The sequence below is a fragment of the Hyaena hyaena genome, unplaced genomic scaffold, assembly GCF_003009895.1.
Source record: "Hyaena hyaena isolate Hyena2069 unplaced genomic scaffold, ASM300989v1 scaffold_736, whole genome shotgun sequence".
Taxonomy (NCBI): Eukaryota; Metazoa; Chordata; class Mammalia; order Carnivora; family Hyaenidae; genus Hyaena; species Hyaena hyaena.
Genome location: NW_024081372.1, coordinates 706,624 through 720,386, shown reverse-complemented (window position 1 = coordinate 720,386; position 13,763 = coordinate 706,624). Strand labels below are relative to the sequence as shown.

The 13,763-nt window shown below is 34.6% G+C and overlaps 1 pseudogene; it reads right to left on the bottom strand.

Annotated features, from left to right (window-relative positions):
* Positions 1-8,286: 8,286 nt before the first annotated feature.
* LOC120220940 lies at positions 8,287-8,857 on the bottom strand (annotated as a pseudogene).
* Between the last annotated feature and the right edge of the window lie 4,906 nt (positions 8,858-13,763).

Genomic DNA, 13,763 nt, shown 5'->3' with positions numbered 1-13,763 from the left:
TAACAGCTTCACATTACAAGCTGACATAGGTGTATATGTCTTTAAAATGAATGTACCAAAGTGATTTCCACTGATTTTTTTTTTTTATCCTCTGATATTTTACCTGATGCTTTACAAGTTCTAAAAGCCTGAAAGCTTTGGTTTGAATGGTGCCTAACATAAAGTAAAAACCACTAAGTTTGATCTGAAACCCACAAAACCAAAACTTTGCCTAGCCAAAAATCCAACATTTTACTCTCAGTAAATTGCAATGGGAACTAAAGTATTGCTTTTATTCCTTTCATCCAACATTCTGAGGGACATCTGAGGACTTGATTTGTGGGTTTGAGGAAGTGAGTCTGGGGGTTAACAAGCAAAGAATTTAAACATCCAATTGCCTATATTCCTTCAAAGGCATACCATTGGTACTTTATGTACTTTCATTAAGTAGTATGTCTAGATTATATGACCAAAGGAGAAGAATTCTTCTAGTATAGATTTTTCATTGATGTGGATTTAGCAGACTTTCTTTATGATCTGTCATTAATGTATCCCACAAACTTTACGTTATCTAAAGTATGAGTTGAAGTTATAATCCAAAACTGATCAAGCATTTAAAATGCCTTGAGATGGAGATAATGTATAAACAGATATATGAAATCTTTCTTATATGAGGCCAAATCATTTTGAAAACGTGGGATGGAAGATAGGATTTATTGTATAAGCCAGGTAGCTCAGAAATAATTTCACAGTTGAGACTAGGACAGTGAGCCTACATTTTGACTTACTAAACTCACATGCCAACATATATTAATTGTTGAAAAACAGTTTTTGAACTATCTCTTGGAAATATCTCTAGTAATGCCTTGCTAGTCTGACCAAGATATTAGAAACATTCTCTAATATCCATTGACATTTCATTTCTATTTTCTTCATCCTTTTTTTTCTGCCTTCAGTCAGTTTAGATTGATTTCTTCTCTCCCAAAGTTAAAAAAAAAAAAAAAAAAAAAGAATAGAGCTGGCAAAAAGCAAAGACATTGTCCTGGGGGAAGAAGTATATGAGATAGAGTTGGAACTAAGGAGCCAGACTATAGCTTTATAAGATTCCATCAGAAATCAGCCTGAATCACATAGGTGCATCCATGTGGTACTAGATATGCCAGTGCCCTAAGTTAATAGTGTGAATATAATTGGGTGAGGGATATATATTCAAATTGCCAGAAGTTGAATCTCAGTACATAGCTAAGCGCCTGTGTCTGATACTTTGAATAGCAATTTTTCAAACTTCCCCCACAACTGCAGTGAATATAAGGAAGTCTTTTTTACTTTTCTCTATTTTGCAACAAAATATTTGCATCGAGTTGCTTGCAATGTGAATTAATGCTAAGTATTCAATATGAAACGCAGTGTGACATTCATTTTTAAATTTCATGCTTCATGTCACTTCACCTCCTTCCTTACTAAATTACATTCAGTCACACTTTAACCACACAGGATGATGCAGCAGTGTTGTATGTGGAAGAGGGGCAGGTAGGTGGAGAGGTACAGAAGTGTAGTGCAAAAAATTAAAATTTTGTTTACAACTATCCAGGAAAAAAACATATAAAGCTATGTTCCACAGGCCAAAATATTTTGAAACATAATGAGATTGAATTTTGCAGTCCTGTATATATATTTACACTGAAAGTTAATTCATTCATTTTAACTCATTCACATGTAGTCATTAAAATATCTTTATTTTGTTGTAGTCATGTTTTTTTATGAGATTTATATATTAACTGTTTAGAGTTGTTTTATGTTATCATTACTTTGTACAATGCAAAAATTGCATAATGTTATCTTCTGTAAGATCCAAAGGAGATAAGGGAAAACATTCTGAAAGATCTTAAAGAAGGAAAGTGGAAGTTAAATTGACTAGTAGCTCACATTGAAGCCTTAAATAACATTGATTCAATAAGTAATTACTCAGTATCTGCTATGAATAAGACACTCTTTAACACCCTGCAATGTAAATATTGTAATCTTCATTTTACAAATAAGAAAACTGAGTCTTATAGAGAAGCCTTTGTTTTAAGGCTACACTAGTAGTAAGTTAAAACTTGGTATTTTTGTCCAGACACACCTATCTTGAGGACTCATGCCTTTTACTATCTATCCCATAATTTCCCTGTTATAAATGTTGCTCTAATTATAAGAAGCTTAGCGCTTAATATAAAAGGCAGAAATATAAAGATCTAAGTGTAATAAAATTTAGATGAAATAAGAACCAGACAAGATGTGATATGCTTGCTGTAGTGAAAATAATTAAAAATATTAGTGAGATCAGATAAGATTTGCTGGAAGAAAAAAAAATCTTATTTAATCAAAATTCTTGAACAAAAACCAGTATATACACAATTACATATAGTATACACTAAAATATGTTTCAAGTGTGGACACATAAATAACCACTGACTACATAGAAAGTCTGTTTACAGTAGTCATCAGGAGCTCAGTCTATAGACTACCTCTGCTTTGACTCAAAATCCAACTTTTGCTACTTCCCTACCGTATGGTATTACAAAGCCTATTTCCTCATCTATAAAGTAGTCTTTATAGTACCTACTTTATTGTGTTTTAATGAGGCTTCAATGTGATAATCCATGTAAATAAAGCTAGCACAGAGCTTTGAAATAAAGAATCCCATAAATAGTTACACATTGATCACTTGTGATTGACATATGGTATGGAGTTTACAAGTAGAGATTGAGAGAAGAGATGAAAAAAATATACTGGCTGAGGGAATACCATTGTAAGTGCATGGAGTTCTGAACGAAACAATTTGCTTGGGGATAATGGTTGGTATGGCCAGAATGCTAAATGTAAGATCATGGGATGGGGCAGGAGATGATACTAACATTCATATTAGCTTTTTTGAAGGATGCATATCTTTCTTTTGTGAATAGCTTTGTTATTGTTCTTATAAAGTTTTAGTATACATTTAGTACCAATCTCCAATAAGACACTAATCATAGCACAAGCTATGTATTTTATGCCAGGAATTAATGGGACTTACCAAGAAGAAATTCTGGGTTAGAGAATCAGGAGACCAGTTAAATCTCTTTGGAGTAACAGTGGTTTCCCTGGAAAACATAAAGAAAAAAATAAATAAAATTAAAACTCTCAACAATGAACAGAAGGGCAGAGTGGACACTAAATCTGGACATGTTGATTAAAATTAGTTCTTTATAAGTAATAGAAATCCACTCTAAGTAATTCAAGCCATAAGAGAATCAATGGAAAGCCTTTAGCAGGACTCACAAAATTAATACAGTCTAGAAAACCCAGCTGAGTAAAGATCAATAGTCATGGCCACCCAAGATCTAGGTTAGAAAACACAGGAACAGTTAATTTCCAGTTTTATCCCAGCACAATGCTATCTTATCTTTCTATATTTAAGGATGGATTCTAGGGAAAAAGAACAATTGATCTGAGTAGATTGGGTCATTTTCAACACCATGAAGAAGCATAGCATCCAGGTTAATATTTCAAACTTCAACCTGATTGTGGTCAAACAATGTCCGGTAATTCCGCAAAAGGAAATTGGCCTTTATTGCCAAAAGAAAAGAAAATAAATGTTAGACAGCCTTTCCTCCCACCCCTAACGCGCGCGCGCGCACACACACACACACACACACACACACACACACACACCAACTGCCTTTTGATACACAGATTCAAGAGTTTGAAATCAAGTAGGTAAGGAGCCAGAGTGAAGAATATAGAAAATGGGAGGGAGGGTTCCTAAAGACTTAAGTGAGGTACTGTAGGCAGTTCAATTTTGTGAAGGGTTATTGTTTATCCTTAAAGGAACAGTGGAGTTGAAATCATGCCATGTTCCCGACACGGTGAGTTCATGATAAATCGAGGTTTTACTTCAGTTCTCTTTGTATCTGAGAACGTAGACCTGTATCTGTATTGTAGTGCTTAAAACTTACCGGGTAGAAGGATGAATTAGTAAAATGATAGCTTTAATATGTTTTTCCCCCTTCATTTTATATCAAGTCTGAAGATAGATTCCTGGAAATGAAAATTTATAAACACTTAAGAATTCTGGACAAGATCAGTAACTGTTCCAGAATAAAAATTTTATTAAAGGACTTACTTCTGGTTTCTGATTCCTCACTTGGAAGTCACAACTCCACCCCAACAAGTAAGAAACTGAACACATAAATCAACAAATCATAGATTTATAAAAGAAGGTAGGACACAGGGCAACTGATCCCCAGTATTGGAGATGCACAAAGTGAATACAAGGAGTCAGAGCATAGCAAAGCAAAAACTCATGAGCAGAAATAGCTGATAATTAGTACCGGAGTAGGGAAACCTGAAAACTGTGATTGATGAATTACAGGAGGCTCAGTGTGGACAATTCTGAGAGTTCAATCCTCCAGGGGGACCCACTCAATCACTCTACCCCCACAATTCTGTGAGTTTTACCTCTAGAAGCTCAGCTGATTTCCCACAATATGTATTGGAGGAAAATCTCCAGCTTCTGGCAGGGGAGGGGAAAAGGAACTATGTTGATATATATCGGAATGCTTTATTTTTCTTAACAAGTCCTGCCCTCAAGGGAAACTAGTTAATCAAAGGTTAGCTGGGGAATTATCACAGTCTAACTGAATAAGACAAACTGAATAAGACTAGCCTACTCTAGTCATCCTATCCAGCCTAAGGCGAGGAAAAACGATAACAACAAAAAAACATTAAAGTGAAGAAAGACTTGGGGCGCCTGTGTGGCTTAGTCGGTTAAGCGTCCGACTTTCGCTTAGGTCATGATCTCGCGGTTCGTGGGTTCGAGCCCCGCGTCGGGCTCTGTGCTGACTGCCAGCTCAGAGCCTGGAGCCTGTTTCAGTCTGTGACTCCCTCTCTCTCTGACCCTCCCCTGCTCACGCTGTCTCTCTCTCTCTCTCCTAGAAATAAATAAAACATTTAAAAAATAAATAAATAAATAAATAAATAAATAAATAAATAAATAAAGTGAAGAAAGACTTGAGTTCACAGTCCAGAGGCACAGGCTCACTAAAAGACTGGAGACTACTCATAAGACTATAGAAAACTACCCTCACCCCACACCTCACTATCTAAAAGTCTGTTTATAACCATTCTTTACAGTAATTCTTTACATAATGTCTGGCTATCAAAACAAAATTACAAGGCATATCAAAAGGCAAAATAACACTATTTGAAGAGATAGAGCAGGTTTCTGGATCAGGCATGGCAGGGATGTTAGAGTTCTCAGACCAGGAATTTAAAACAATCATGATTAATATTTTAAGGGCTCTAATGGCTAAAGTAGATAGCATGCAAGGACAGATGGGCAAGGACGCAGATGTGGAAATCCTAAGAAAGAATAGAAGACAAAAGATTCTGGTAATCAAAAACACTATGACAGAAGTGAAGAATGGTTTTGATGGGCTAATTAATAGACTGCATGTCTGAGGAAACAATCTCTGAACTAGAGGATATATTAATAGAATTCTCAAAGAATTGAGAAACTAAAAGACTATGTTATTTATAAGAAACCCACTATAAATTTAAAGAAACCTCTCGATTAATTGTAAATGGATGTCATGAAAATACACGAGAGAACCTTAAATGCATACTACTTAGTGAAAAAAGCCAATTTGACTAGTCTGCATACTGTACAATTCTAAGTTTATGACATTCTGGAAGAGACAAAGTTATGAAAGTAAAAATATCAATAAGTTTTTAAGGGTTGGAGGAGAGAGATGAATAGGTGGAACATAGAGCATTTTTAGGATAGTGAATATACTGTTTTAAATTATTTCTGACTTTTTAAAAATCAAATTACTATATCATTAGCAATGTGACTAACTCTAACCTCAAAACAAACACAGATTGATGGGTATTATAAACAAACATAAACACCAACCCAGTGTAATCCAACATAAAACAGATTCTCCCCTCATTATGAAGTTTGTATGTATGTTTTTAATCCAAAAGGCACTACCCTGTTTGAATCTGTTCTGATAACACTGGGTAGGGAAATAGCAGTAACCGAATTATCTCACTTTAAGGGTATTGTGAGTTCCGGAGATTTAGCCAATAAATATATAAAGAAAATTGTGGCAAAGACTTGTTTTATAATAGCCTATAATCAAAGAACTTTGAGAGAAGATAGCTTGAAAAAGATTAATGGAAACTAAATTTTATTTAGTGTCTATTTAATGCTAGCCACAACACCATACCTGCATATAAAGACTAAAACCATGATTTCTTTCATTTCTTTCCTCACTGCAACCCTTTTACATAAGCATTGTTATCTTTATCATACAGATTAAAATAAAAGCTGCATTGAAGCTAAAGAATGTACACAGGTTCATGTATTTTGTAGTGGTAGAACTATGTTTTACTCCATATCTTGTGGCCTTTTTACATATAGCAATACAAAAAACATTAATCTACAAACTTTCTAGAAGACTCTGTATAACATAGATCTCTTAGCAAAAGTCTCATTTATTCTAGTTCTGTCATCTCAGATAAACAGTGAAAAGATGAAAATAAAAGTCATGTAAGGCTAATAGACAATCTAGAATTGACATGGTGTAGTTCGTCTTTGGAGGCCTTAGTTAAGGGTATCTGGAGAAAACCAAAGGAAGTCTTTAGACATAGTCTGATACAGTGGCAGCAGTGATAAACTTTACTAGCCAACACTAACATATCAATAACAATCTGTGACATTTATTAAACTTGAACCGTTACCAAGCATCCTAAGACAAGTGTTGGTTGAAATGTCATTCCACAAATACTCCAGAAAGAAAAAATATTATCCCCTCACAAACAAAATGCTGTGAGACCTGTATAGCTCAAATTAGTGAATCCTAAAGACATTTAATTACTTAAGCATTTTATCTACCAAATAGTTTTTTGTATCTAGTTTTAATAATAAACTTAATCTAAATTGTCATTTATTTAGTTAACTTGAAAAAACACAGCAAAAAATTCTTCTAACAAAAAACAAGTTTAATCTCAGGGATGTGAGAGAAGCAGCAGCTGTGGTCTGGGGAAAAGAATAATTAGACAAAGGCTTAAAGGTCTTGGGTTTGAATTCTTACTTATCCATTTATCAGCTGATTTTCATGGATAAATTATTTGGCCTTTTTGAACTTTATTTTCCTCCATGAAGATGTAGATGATAAAACATCTCTTAAATAAAGCTTTGTGAAATTTGCAACCCAATAGGATTTTTGTACATATGTGTATAATCTTAGGGGTTATATAATTCTTAAAACTTTACACAACTATCATAAGGGTATCAGGACCCTCCTAACAGTTTGAAAATTACCAAATTAGACTATTTCAAAATAATTATAAGAAACAGACTCTAAGAGTAGACTATATAGTTCAGTGAAGAAATTGATTTTTTTAAATCAGTTGATTGCTGATAAGTGCTTATCAGAATAAACAGGAAAAAGCAAATTGTTACATATATTATGATGTATAATTAACACAATTATTAAATAATTAATGTAATTACTTATATGCAATGTGACAAGTTTGGCAGTTATTGAAAATAAATGTACAAAAAACTTGTTACAAAATAAATTTAAAATTAAAAATCTCAGAGGGTTAGCAGTCCTGCATTTTGCAAACGCCTCACAGGCACTTATGGCACAGCAGTGAAGAGGACCAGACTACTTGATAATATTTATGTACTTATAATTTCCCAAAATGATGTCTTGCAAAACACAGGGTGACTCCATGTGAAAGAAGTTGTTTGTTTGTTTTTAATAAGCAAATAAGAGATTTTGGGATAAACAAGACAAAACTATGTGTTACGTGCAGCACCACTGAAACTTCATGTGACTATCAAAACAAAAGAATAGCCTTTTTCTCTGTATTTTTTATTTTTTATAAGACTTTTCATTGTTAACATGGTGGGCTTTGTTTTTACTGTTTGGAGGAAGATTCCATGATTTCTCACAGCTAGAACACACGGGGTGTAATTTGCACACTATCCACAGCAGTGTATTGAGTTGTCTTTTGACACCCTGTCATGAAGAAACACCGGTAGCTAACGCATGCTCTAAAGGAAGGTCTGTTAAAAAAAAAAAAAAAAAAAAAAAGTTGTAAGTATTCTTTTTAAATCTAAATTTTATTTTATTTTTTAATATCTCAACAATTAAAGTGAATACTCTGGGACTAGGAAACTCTAAACAACAAACTGTTTATGAGTGTAATAGAGTTTTGAGGAATACCACACGGAACACTTTTGTTAAGAGGGGGCATTTAGAACAATACGCTTTACTGCTGCTGTGTTCTTTCTCCGCTGTGAACCAGGAATGCTCTTTCCGGTCCTGAGCCCCTAGCCCCCACCTCAGGGTGCGGGTTGATGCGCACGCAGATAGAGATGCAGCAGACGTAGAAGAGGTCCAAAAAGTGCTGGATGTCCTGGTCGGAGACCAGGTCATCACCTCAGGTCTCCTTGTCCTCCAGCAGTCCTGCTCCGTGGTGGGCACCGTGCCACCCTCACGATTCCAGACGGTGATCAGAGCATCATTGAACTGGCCCAGGGTACGATTGTCCTTGGGGTCCTTGTCCAGGAACCCCGTGATGTCCAGGAGACTTTGGACGTACCATCTCTGGACCAGTTGAATGGAGGGTGTTGCTCAGCACCCAGTCAGGAAGCAGGTTGATCTCTTTCATGGTAATCAGGTGCAGAGGCAGCTCCTGCCCTGAGGAAGATGAATGAGGTTTTCTCACAGGCATTGCTGGACCCGAAGTTCAGAAATTGCTTCATGCACGGGGACAGGGAGAACTTGCTGAAGCATTCCATGTACTTGGGTGCCCCTGCCAGTGACACATTCTTCAGCATGCGTGGACCGAGCGCATGGCTGCGGTGGCTGCAGCAGCCATGGCTTGGGCTCGGGCTCCAGTCCCCCACAGGCAGCGCTACCCATAAATTTTAATTTTCAATAAATAATATATTTGGTGCCCAGAATATGCCAACTATAGTTCCAGGTATTGAGTATACACATACCAGTTAATCACTGGTACTTTTAAAGCTTGCTAACTAGAATATCCTACATAAAGGAAGAAGAAATAAGTGATAAGTGTTAAGAATAAGAACAGGCACAAAGCACTATGGAAGGTAGTGATGTACCATGTCAGAGGAGAGGAGATTGAGGAATTCTGGAGTCAGTGGACCCCCTACTTGGTCAAACAGTGAGCCCTATTCCAGGAAAATTGCAAGGGCTCAACTTTGTTTTGAGGTTGAGTTGTTATTGATTATTGAGCATTTTAGTTCCTTGAGTCTCTGTGATAATGATCACAAAGAGTTACCTAAATTGGTTTGATTCACAGGTAATTAAATGACTCTCTACTTCACTGGGTGCTATGAACGAAGATTACACAATTTATTTTGTCTAATAAGGCAGAAAAATAGTAGTGATATACTATTATGGTGTTTTATTTTTAGCACATAAATTAGTGCTAGAAATAGACGTGAAAGAAAAATATTTGAATGTGTAATATCTACTTTTAAAGCAGTTTTGTTGAATGTCAATTCATCATGCTTTTCCCTACATTGTTCTATGGATACTAGTTATATGACTAGCCAAGGGTATATTCATTGTTTATAGCAAACGAAATGGTTGGTTTCAACTACTGTTTTTCCCTTGAGAAATAATATAACTAAAGATTTTAGCCATTTCAAGTATCAGTTAAATTTTTACCTTAGTAATACTGTGTTCTTCAACACTGAGGAAGTGAAAATGTGACAGCCTTTGTATCAAACTAATTGAAAGGCCCACTGCTTTAATCAAGTTATTTTGGTGTTGTCCTTCAAAAACTGTGCCTTATAAAGCTGTTGATTATATTTCAGTAAAAATACATTTTAGATGGGTACAGATTGTTGTGTCCAAACTCTAATAATTAAAAAGTAAGTATTCTACATATGGAAAATTTTGGAATATTTCTTTCACAGTTACTAGCATAAACTTACTAATGGAAGAATCTTCCTACAGTTACAGTTATTGGTACCCAATGTAGGATGGTATCATTCTGCATAGACATAGTTGTTTATAAAGTAAGTCACAAAATGTTGATGCTAGGCTAGCATTTAGGCAAGATTTTTAAGTTAACGTGGGTGTTCATTTTTAAATTGAGGAGAGTGAGTGAAATTTTACATATTTTAAGAGGACAACTCCCATATTAACAAACATACTGGTAAGAGATACAGAGCCATCTAGGACTATGCAGTAACCTTGGTGGTGGAAGATTTCTATGGAGAACAAGACAGAAGGATCTTAGTCCCTGACGCTACGAATATCTTATATAGCTTACAGACTAACCTCTTCCAGTTAAGAAAACATTGTAATCTGAATGGGACAGACGTTGTTGTTGTTGTTGTTGTTGTTGTTGTTGTTGTTATTGTTGCTCTTGCAGTTGTTACTCTCAGCCAAACCCTAATTGCAGTAATTGCTTTGCTATCAGGATATGCTCATGATGAATAGCATATGAGGGAAAGAAAGGATATAAATAATATGCTAATTATATGGGAAGTGTATGATAATAAAGAAGAGGAGAATGAAAAGTAGGAAGACTAGAAGACTGGAAATAAAAAGATGGGTTCATTTTAGTGTTTATCTTGAAAAGAGATTATAAGTAAGTGAACTATTTTATTTGTATATTCTACATTTTCCTATGAAATACAATCCATATTAATAAACTTATAGTCACAAAATTACCATAACTAAAAGTGCTAAGAACTGATTTTGCACGGTAAAATTAAATTTAGCTTGTATTTCACTGGCTGGGTCCTGTAAGGGTCTCATTCTGGTATCCTTGTTCTTTGTCAAACTCTGCTGCTGATAAAATACACACATAATTTTCACTGATTATAAAAAGGATGGTTCAAAAGATGAATAAAGGTCATTATAAACATTGAGTGAACAGTCAGAGAAAGTTGTACCTATATCATACATTTGCCACTATCTGTGTTAAAGTTCCTTAATGGAAGTACATCATGGATTTAATAAGTTATAGGGCGCTGCAGATTTTTGCAGAGAAAAGTAAGCACAGAAAGCAATATGAACTATCAAGTAAAATCACATACCTTCAGTAAAAGAGAAGTTTATAATGTTGTACTGTGAATTTTACAGATCACAAAGGTACGCAAGAGGCTTACAGTACTTTGTTTATTTAGAAATGTAAACCTGAAACATTCCGTGAAAAGAATACTTCAGTAAAGAAGGTTATGGATGATCATGTTCCTCTGTTGTGGGTTGAATGGTGTCCCTCCAAAACCTTATTTATTGAACTACTTACAGTCACATTGGGAATTCAGTGCATAATAGCAGCCTTCAGTGATATGTATTTATTTATTTATTTACTTATTTACTTGCTTACTTACTTATTTACTTACTTAAGTGAAGTTCAAGGTCTTTGCCTACCAGTCATCTCATGGCCTGACCCCATCCCATCTCTCCAGTTGACTTTTCTAGCATTCTTACTTTACTACTGTTCTCACGTAAACAACTTGCATTTTTTTAAGAACAAGTCACTTCTTCCCTCTTTCCTTCATACTTTTACACCACCTGTTTGTACTTCTGGAAATGTTTTTCTCTCTTCTGCTTTATCCTATTCATTCTTCAGACCTCAGTTCAAATATGTTTTCCTTTGCAGAAGACTTCTGCACTCCTGTAAACTTTCCTTAGCAGTGCCCTTCCTGTGTTCCCCTTTAAGTACTCTTTACTTATCTATATGAGAACACTTTTTCATTTGCCCTGTACTGAGTTATCTATTAATTGTCTATATGTTTCTCTATTATGTAAGTTTTTGGAATATAAACTGTGTTGTTTTCACTATTTTATCTTGGATAGTTAGCCTTATGGTTAGCCCATACTAGGGTCTTGAAAAGGTATATATGAATGTGTGCATGATCAATAGAGTGATGCCAAACTTATTTTGGCAATTGGGTGCTCTTTGTTGGGCCAAATTAGCCTCACTATTCAGAAATTGTTATTCATGGTGAAGGGTTTAAAAAGGCTATTGATATTTTCTAGAGGTGCTGAAGTTTTTAAGTGAAAATCTAACTGATATTTCAAAAAGCAAATAGGCTATATGATACATATAAATTTAGAATATATGGGAGAGTATTTCTGAATGATTTGGTCTTACAGTTTGAACATACTTTGCATAACAGTGACTATAAATTAATATGCATGTATAAGTTGTGATTTTTTGACAGGTAAAAAGCACTGTGTAAATCTTAGTTATTAATTGACACAGTACTCCGTTATACTAGCATACTCTCTTATACTAATTAATAACTTTGGGAAGTTTATAAAGAATCTGATTCCTGAAATGATAAATTATAAATCCTGAGACACTCTCAGTTCCACAATAAAAACTTTAAAGTTTTCTTAAAATAAAGTTTGGAGGAAAGAAACAAAACAAAACAAAACAAATATAAAACAGACCTGTACTTTAATCTTTATTATCACTCATCATGTTGTACACCTCCTTATATTTACTTCTAGAATGTATCCACATTTCTTAATGAGGTGAAATTATCCTGGTAAATATAAGCCTTTCTATTTATCTTTTATCTTTTAACTTGACAACATGTCAAAAAAAAGTTCACTTGAATGAATATTATAACTTACACAGTCTAATAGAGGACTACATTTATTTTGTTTTAATTGTTCTTTCCATTTAGAGAACATTTTTTTCTCCTGAAAAATTGAGATTACAACAGAAAGTTGAACGTCTACCCATGGTAAAGGGTATCTGCAAAATGATGTAGTCTTAGGTGACAATAGATTTATGTGCAAATGTATGCATTTTTATTTGTATCAGGTATAATTTACAAATCATTATATATTACAACAGAGCCTTTTACTTTAACTTAAGTCCTAAACTTTGACTATGTTGAATTCTATTTTACTTATCTTTATTGGCATGAAAATGTTGAATTTTTGTACAACACTCAAAGAGATGAAGCCCTCTATTTTCATTTGGAATCTCTAAGGCTTTGAAATGTTTGCTCTCATTTGTCCCATTGATAAAAGAGCAAAAAGAACCATAAGAGTTATCAGTGACGAGTTACAATGCTGTCTATCATTATCATCCACTGCCTCCACTCTCAGAACCAAGTAGTAGGATAAGGAAATGCCTCTACTCGAGTACATCACATCTGATATCACTTACACACTGTTCCCAGAGAAACCTTATTTTTGCTCCTGCCAAATCAGAACATTTATATTAGAAATTCCCCTTCTGCTCAAAGTTCCTGTAATCAGTAAACTGAAGATTTCAGAAGAATGTAAGTAGAGAATTTATAAAATTATCTACAGTAGTTGAGTTCAAAATCGTACTTTAGGCATTCCTTCCAAAATTGTACTTTTGTGCTTCAAATCCATAAGATCTCCCAGCATTGATGTTGTGGTATTTAGCCTTCCCACATTTGTGCTTTTACTTTCCAATTATCCCCCAGACTCTCACTCTTCCATTCATTCATGATACAGAGTGCCATACCTCTCTTCAAAATGTATCTTCTTTGTTGAATAACATCACCTGTTCATTATTTAATTAAGTCTTCTAGCTTATTTCATGTGTGCTCAGAAACAAATTTTTGAAAATGCCTCCTCAACTTGTGTTGGATGGACACTTCAAATTAGTTTTCTTTGGCAAAATATTTCCTTGCTGAATATCTGGAGTAGTGACTTCCAACCTACGAACACTAGAGTTACTACAAAGTGCTCTGAATTCCATTTGCA